The sequence below is a fragment of the Austrofundulus limnaeus genome, unplaced genomic scaffold (genome assembly GCF_001266775.1).
Source record: "Austrofundulus limnaeus strain Quisiro unplaced genomic scaffold, Austrofundulus_limnaeus-1.0 Scaffold476, whole genome shotgun sequence".
Classification (NCBI taxonomy): Eukaryota; Metazoa; Chordata; class Actinopteri; order Cyprinodontiformes; family Rivulidae; genus Austrofundulus; species Austrofundulus limnaeus.
In genome coordinates, this window is record NW_013952878.1 from 142,742 (window position 1) to 151,226 (window position 8,485).

Below are 8,485 nucleotides of genomic sequence, written 5' to 3' on the forward strand. Positions count from 1 at the left end.
TGGGTGATGAAACTCAGAACGTCTCTGAATTATCTGGTGAATTAATTATGAATTAATTATCTGATGAGCATACTCTTGCTCTCTGTAAATAAAGCAAAGCCACTTCCTCGTCCGACATTAAACAGAGCCCGACAGAGGAGGGAGGGGCGGGGAGGCTCTTGCCGTGCAGCGCTTCAAGAGCTGACCTGCGTCTGACCTCAAAGTGCACAAGCGACCAACTTCAGCGTTGGCTGCGATTTTGAAGCTGAAATCGCGTTCGGTGTGAACGCAGCATCAGGGAGAGCCCAGACACCCTGCAGAGGAAACTCATTTTGGCTGCTTGTATCCGTGATCTTGTTCTTTCGGTCACTAAATGGTAAATGGACTGTACTTATATAATGCCTTTCTATCCATCCAGGACACTCAAAGCTCTTCACACAACAATCTGTGTCCTCATTTACCCATTCACACAGCACTCTATTAGGTCTCTACAAAGCTAACATATACAATCATCTTGGGAGACTAATCAGTGCCAACCACATTCATACACTGATGGGACACACATCAGAGGCATTAGGGCTGAAGTGTCTTGCCCAAGGACACAACAGCTGAGACAGCCGGATGGGGGATCGAACCGGTGGCATTCTGGTTCGAGGACGACTCCCCTAACCACTCTGCCACAGCCGCCCACACTACCCAGAGTTCGTGACCACAGATGAGGGTAGGAACATAGCACCCAACCCTTTTCTGGCTCAAGACCATGGTCTCAGATTTGGAGGCACTGATCCTCATCCCGGCTGCTTCACACTCAGCTGTGAACCGCTCCAGTGAGAGCTGGAGATCACGATCTGATGAAGCCAATAGGACCACATCATCTGCAAAAAGCAGAGATGCGATCCTGCAATCACCAAAAAGGATCCCCTCAACACCTTGGCTGCTCCTAGAAATTCTGTCCATAAAAGTTATGAACAGAATCAGTGACAAAGGGCAACCTTGGCAGAGTCCAACTCTCACCAGAAACGAGTCCGACTTACTACCGGCAATGCAGACCAAGCTCTGGCACCGGTCATACAGGGACCTAACAGCCCGTATCAACGGGCCTGGTACCCCATACTCCCAGAGTAACCCCCACAAGAGCCCCCGAGGGACATGGTCGAACACCTTCTCCAAGTCCACAGTCCACATGTAGACTGGTTGAACTCCCATGCACCCTCCAGGACCCTGCTGAAGGTGTAGAGTCCTGGTCCACTGTTCCACGACCAGGACCAAAACAACACTGCTCTTCCTGAATCTGAGATTCGACTATCCGATGGATCCTCCTCTCCAGGACCCCTGAATAGACCTTACCAGGGAGGCTTGCATAAATGATCACCAACAGTTCAGAATATGGCAAAAATGTTGAGCTTGTAAAAAATTATGTGATGTAATGCTGTATGACAACTTATGTTCTTACATACTAATGTGCTAATAAGTTCTAAAATGACACTTAACTTCCATCAGTGTTTTTTTTCATAAGATGATGCTGTGTCACTGTGTGACTGATGCCTCCATTACAATTTGCTCCAACATGCTGTGCAGAGGTTCTAAAAAAGTCACATTAATGTTACACATATGCTCCGCAAAAGTACAAACATGCTGTTATACCATACCATACCATACCACTTATATGTATAAAATAAAACATCAAAAAATAAAACGACAATACAAAAATCGCATATACCAAAATAATAGTACAAAATTAAGACACAGATGCAAAATCACTCTGGGTTAAAAGCCAAAGAAAAGAAATGTGTTTTTAAACGAGTTTTAAAAACAGAAAGAGTTGGGGCCTGCCTGACCTCCAGCGGCAGGTCATTCCATAATTTAGGAGCTAGAGCTGCAAAGGCTCTGTCTCCTCTGGATTTGTAAATTGTGTTTGGGATTACTAAAAGGTTCTGGTCAGATGGTCTAAGAACACGTGATGGTATGTAAGGGTGAAGTAGCTCAGACAAATAAGAAGGGCTAAGACCATTAAGAGACTTAAAAACAATCGAAAGAACTTTAAAATGGATTCGAAACCGAACAGGTGGCCAATGAAGAGAAGCCAAAACTGGAGTTATATGCTCTCGTTTACCTACGCCAGTTAAAAATCGTGCAGCAGCATTTTGCACCAGCTGCAAATGTGAGAGAGAAGCCTGGCTAATTCCAATCAAAAGTGAGTTACAGTAATCCAGACGTGAGGTGATAAAAGCATGGATCACTGTCTCTAAATGCTGCCTAGACAGAAAAGGTTTGATTTTTGACAAACATCTCAACTGTAAAAAGGAAGACCTAACCAGAGTTGACCTGACTGTCAAGTTTCAGGTTAGGGTCCATTTTCACCCCAAAGTTTGTAACATTAAGTTTTTCAAAAGGGGCCAAGAAGGAATAGTCAAAGATGGGAACACAGCTATAGGACCACCAGGCTTTAGAATCATAAACTCTGTCTTTTTATCATTGAAATGTAGAAAATTCAGAGCCGTCCAACTCCTGATGTCATCAAGACAATCAAGGAGGGACTGAGTGGAGCCATTATGTTTGAGCAGAAAATAGACTTGACAATCATCTGCATATAAATGAAATTGTGCACCATGCTTTATAAAAATGGAACCCAAGGGAAGAAGATAAAGCAAAAATAATACTGGGCCAAGAATAGAACCCTGGGGTACTCCCCAGGGAAGGGTGGCAGAGGCAGGAGTGAAATCATCTATCATCACACCGAAGCTTCTATCAGACAGAAAGGACCTAAACCATTGAAGAGCTGAGCCAGAAATCCCCACCCACTTCTCCAATCTGGAAATAAGTATATCATGGTCGATAGTTTCAAAAGCAGCTGTTAAGTCTAGCAGTACAAGTAAAACACAGTTTCCAGAACCCAAAGCTAAAAATATGTCTTTAAAAACCCTTAAAAGTTTGTAGATGTTATGTATAAGTTAAGAAAAAATTTATTCTTTGGTTTCATATTTGGTCAAGTCATTAGCAACACTGCACATGATCAAAAGAGGGTTCTAATTGAGTTTTTTCTCTCTCTCTCTCTTCTTCAGCGTGGGTCAGCATGTTGGACAAAATTTGCAGATGTCAGCACAAGTTAGAGCTGGGCGATATGATCAAAATTTTATATCACGGTATTTTCAACATTTTCACGGTATTTGACGGTACTTTTCTTTTCATCACAGCTCAGCTGATAATAAAATGTACAAACCCTGCTTATTGAGTTTTTTTCTTTTACTGTACCTCTGTCTGTGTCTCTGTTTCCCTCCTCTGTCTGTTCTTCTCTGACTGGTGGTTGCAGACAGTAGTCATGCATTTTGGTCCAGTCGTGAAGGAGGAGTAAGAAAAGATTATGACCGGGTTTATTGTTTTATGTTATTTATTAAAGCTTAWCAGCACGACTCACCTTGCACACCAGTCAATTCCAACTCCACTATGAACTACTTCCTGCAGGCTTTTCACAATAAAACCACGTTAAGTCTCCATCAGCATAACGTCTCCATATTAACTAACCGCGTTAAATCTAACTGTGCACGTCACTGAAGAGGTGTTTACTACATTCAGCGACGGCGAAAACAGGATGTTTTTTAAAAGTCAGTCAATATAAGCAGCAGAATCGCCACCCGCAGCTGCAACTAGCTGCTCCAATCATTAGCATGCTAACGCACATAGCGGTGCAGCAAGGAAAAATGTCCCCCAGGAAACAATAGTTCACTGGCGGCCGCGACGAAACGTTCCACTATTTAAACTGGAATGTCCGGTATTCAAAAAATTCATATCATAACAAAAATAAAAACCGGTATTCGGTATAAAACGGTATACCGCCCAGCACTAGCACAAGTTGTCAAAAACTTTATAGTGTGACAGGGCCTTAACGAGACACACAAACATACACACATGTAAAAACAGTCACCCTTTCTGTTTTTTTTAAGTGTATTGAGCACAAAAATAAACACACAACTCGCCTCGGCAGATGCCTGCCAGAGACTTGTGGTTAAAGAATCATCAACGGATGTCAGCAACATCAAAGAGATCTGTCACACTCTCCATCACATGGACAACAGAGGAAGCAGAGGAATCAGACACACGGTCTCAGAAGACGCAGACTTTAATCCAGATATAGAAGGAAGGTGGACGTTTCGTACCTTGTGGGTGTACGGGGCTCGTCCCAGGTCGATCCCATCTTTCGCCAGTTTATCCCTGATCAGGATTTTGAGCTTCAGTTTGGGATAAGTCACAAAGTTGTTACAGTCTGACAATCTCAGGTTATGGTTTCCAGGACAGGAGGCCTGGTGCCTCCTGTCTGATGGTCCCCCAGGACCACCCAGGGGCTCCAAGGTGAAATAATAACCAGGTGTTTTCTTTCTGTGCTCCTTCCTCAGCACCTGCACGGCTGTGAGCAGCCGGTGTCGATGATACTGAACCCGGACTCCTATCGCATCCAGATCTGGTCCCCCAATCTGTTTGCAGACTTCCAGGTCATCGTAGCCGTTGTCCAGGAATGACTCTACGTACTGGGCCAGGTGAAGCTGTGACAGCCACTGGAGGACCAGGTTTGGCCCCTGGCTCATTTTAAATCCAAGTTAAAGGGGTTGTTTTAACAGCACGTCTCCATTGTCACTGATGAAGGTCCAACTCTGTGCTCCACCTCACAGATTCAGCTTCCCAGGTTCGACACATCTGTTAGAGTCTCAGAAAACAAACACATATTTTCACTTTTAATGTCAGAACCTGGCTGACACGTCTCTGCTGAAGGTGTGTTTGGAGACAGAATAATGTAAAGGGTGTTAAAACCATTGTTTTAACAAATGAATAACAGGAAAGATGATTAGGAAACATAACCTGAGCTGTTCCACAAGGCTCATTATCAGAACCCAAATTATTTGAATCAAAACAATGCTATTTGTTTTGTAATGATGTTAAAAGTTCTAAGATTTGACAGTCAATGTACTTATATTTAGCTCAGGAACAGATGTTTAAAAAGTAGAAAGTGAACTGATTTTGGTCAGAAGATGGTCTTATGATGAGCTGATGAACAAAAAACAAATATAAACCCAAATTTATGTTGTTTACTTAGAAACAATAAGTTAAATGAAGCTGAAACTGAAAGTCTGTGAATATTTTTAGTTAAGACGAAATTTTGTAAACTGTTAGAAACTATGAAATAACAAAACAACTTCTTTAAATTTATTGTTTTGTGTAGAGTTACAGAATTATGGGACATGAAATGTTTTAATGTTATTGTACTCCTCCCTTGTAATGATAAGTTATATTGTGTTGAAATAAATAAATAAATAAATAAATAAATAAATAAATAAATAAATAAATAAATAAATAAATAAATAAATAAATAAATAAATAAATAAATAAATAAATAAATAAATAATCTTTCAACAAAAGCCATCAGATTAAAGCATTAAGCCTAATATAATGAACATGTTAACAAACAGATGTTGTCTTCAGAATTCGTAGCTAAATACTCAGTTAAATTAAAAATATTGTAACTATATTTAAATTACCTTATTAAAGAATCTAACATTATTGTTTGAAAGTTGTTAAATCTAAATATGTTTCTGTTCTGAAAGCCAACTTGTGAATAATAAGTTAAAAACTAAATAATCAGCATTAAAATTACGGATAATTATGTAAAATCATTGTAAAGCTTTTAGGATCAGGTAAATTACTCCAAGTGTTGTTTTTTTTCTGTCTTCAGGATTTTGGGATTTTAAAAACTGGACATAAGATTATAAAATATATATAGAACTTGATCTGTGAGCTAACTCAACAATGATCACATCGAAAAGTGCCCAAAATAAAATTAAAAACAGAGCAGGGTCTGTATTAACCTGTCACAGTTTCTGCAGAACAGTCCCGTTAACTCTGTCAATCAATCAATAAATCATTTATTACCGTAGATCAGCAGCCTGAGAGAAAAGCTCCGTGTCGGGAACGGTTCCAGGTCCATCCTGTCAGATCTCCACCGGAGCAGAGACGCTCATGTCGGACGGAAGGACCGTGAAAACAGTTCTCCACAGATGTGGACCCGGTGTGGTTCTGCCCTCTGCTCCGGCAGAGACCAGACTCCACGGTTCTGCCCAGCTTCACACTCTGCTCGAGTTTCTACTGAAGCCGCAGGACAACCGGACCTGACCGCGGTCTGCTGCCTCCTGCAGGCCGTACAGAGAACCACAGACAGGTATCAAGAGAAGCAGGTCCCGGCGGATTACAGAATGGGCGAGAAGGGGGCGTATCACAAGAGTAGGCGTATCTAAAGCATAGCACTGATTGGCTAGTTGTTTTTGCTCTGTTTTTCAAAAGGGTTGGTTCTTCTCTTTCGTTTTTCTTTCACGTCTAACTACTGTGGTGTAAGTTAACCAGCAACCAAAACTGCTTTTGTTTTCTTTAATGAAACCATGGTGTATCATTAAAACCAAACATTTAGTTCTCCCTGTTTCTAAATGTCTCAAAAAATAATAACATTTTTACAAATTTAACAAACAGAGGTAATGGGTGGCATTTTGATTACTGATGTAAGTGATCACTTACCAGTTTTCACAATATAATCAATGCAGCACAAAAGTAGTTACAATCAAGAAAAAATAATAAACACATAAAAAAAGATTTGGATAAATTTAAGGACAATTTTGGGAAACAAAACTGGAAGAATGTAAAGTTGATGATGTAAACAGATCATATGATGTTTTCATGAATATTTTAAGTCCTCTGTATGAAAGGATTTGTGTGCAAAAAAATTACACAAAGAGAGATGTTGACAAACCATGGATGAAAAATGTTTGAGTTGAGTTGAGAGAATTTTTACTTATTTACAACAATCTATTTATGACATAATGTTTAAAGAAAATGTTACATTTTACTTTACAGTCTTTAAAATGATGAGAAATATGGTTTATCAATTACAGACCAATATCTTTGTTGCCACAGTTTTTAAAGATTTTAGAGAAGTTATTTGTGACCAGATTTGATACATTTATTGATAAACAGAATATATTAAGTAACAGTCAATATGGGTTCAGAACTAATAATTCTACATCCATGGCTCTCATTGAATTAATAGAACAAATAACAACTGCTGTTGATCAAAAACAGTATGGTGTTGTTTTTGTTGATTTAAGCGTTTGATACTATTAACCATAGTATTCTTCTTGAAAGGCTAAATATGGTATTAGATGACCAGCATTACAGTGGGTATCTAGTTAGTTGGAAGATAGGAAACAGTTTGTACGAATAAATGATCTGAATTAGGTAACATCACGAGGAGTGCCTCAAGGTTCTGTACTTGGACCTAAGTTATTTATTTTATATGTGAACGACTTGGTAAATGTGTCAAGACTTTTTAAATGTGTTCTCTTAGTAGATGACACAACATTGTTTTACTTGGGTAAAGATATAGAACAGTGGTGTCCAAAGTCAGTCGTCAAGGGCCGGTGTCCTGCATGTTTTAGGTGCTGCTCTGATTCAACAACCTAATAGTACTCAACTTGCAGGCCTCCTCAGTCTGCCATCATGATCTGCAAGGCCTACTAATTAGGCACTCCTTAGGTTCAGCTGTGTTGAACCAGGGCAGCTCCTAAAACATGCAGGACATCGGCCCTTGACGACTGACTTTGGACATCACTGATATGGAACAAATGTTGGAGATGGTACAGACAGAATTGTGAAAATACAAAACTGGTTTCTTCTCCATCTCTATCTTTTTCCGCTTATCCGTAGTCGGGTCGTGGAGGAAACAGGTCCGAGAAACCCAGACATCACTCTCCCCAGCAACACTTTCCAGCTCGTCCTGAGGGACCCCGAGGTGACCCCAGGCCAGAGGGGATACATAATCCCTCCAGAGAGTCCTGGGTCTTCCCCGGGGCCTCCTACCAGTGGGACGTGCCCGGAATCAGATGCCTGAACCACCTCAACTGACTCCTTTCGATGTGGAGGAGCAGCGGCTCTACTTTGAGCTCCTCCCGGATGACAGCACTTCAATTACTCTTCAATTTCTCATATGGTAAACATAATTATTCTCATTGGAAAATATCATACATTGTTGTAAATGGAGAAATAACAAACCATCATTTGTCAACTTTATTATTGATTTTAAAACCTTCATTACAGCCCTAAAAAATAAGTTCCAGTAAAATGGCAAAAAATATGTGATGCTATTTCTTCCCTTTTGTTGTTTTAAATTAAAAAACCTTCTATTCAGACACAGAAATCAGTTATTTTATTATTTTTTTCTTTTATATTATGCTCTTGTGTACGTCATCCCCCCACATTTCTTCTGTTACATTTTCTACAAGGTGGACAATATTGGACTTCAGATGTTCTATTAATGTTCCTCAACGTGTTTTTTGTATGTGTGTTTTATCTGTTTTTGTAAAAAAAAAAAAAGATTGTAAATACGGAAATACAAAAATAAAAATAAAAACAACAACAAAGAAACATACAAAAGTGTAATCAACTTGCCAATATTACTAACCTGTGCTAACAC

The 8,485-nt window shown here is 39.8% G+C and overlaps 1 pseudogene; it reads right to left on the bottom strand.

Annotated features, from left to right (window-relative positions):
* Positions 1 to 4,037: 4,037 nt before the first annotated feature.
* LOC106529912 (sterile alpha motif domain-containing protein 5 pseudogene) lies at positions 4,038 to 6,101 on the bottom strand (annotated as a pseudogene).
* Between the last annotated feature and the right edge of the window lie 2,384 nt (positions 6,102 to 8,485).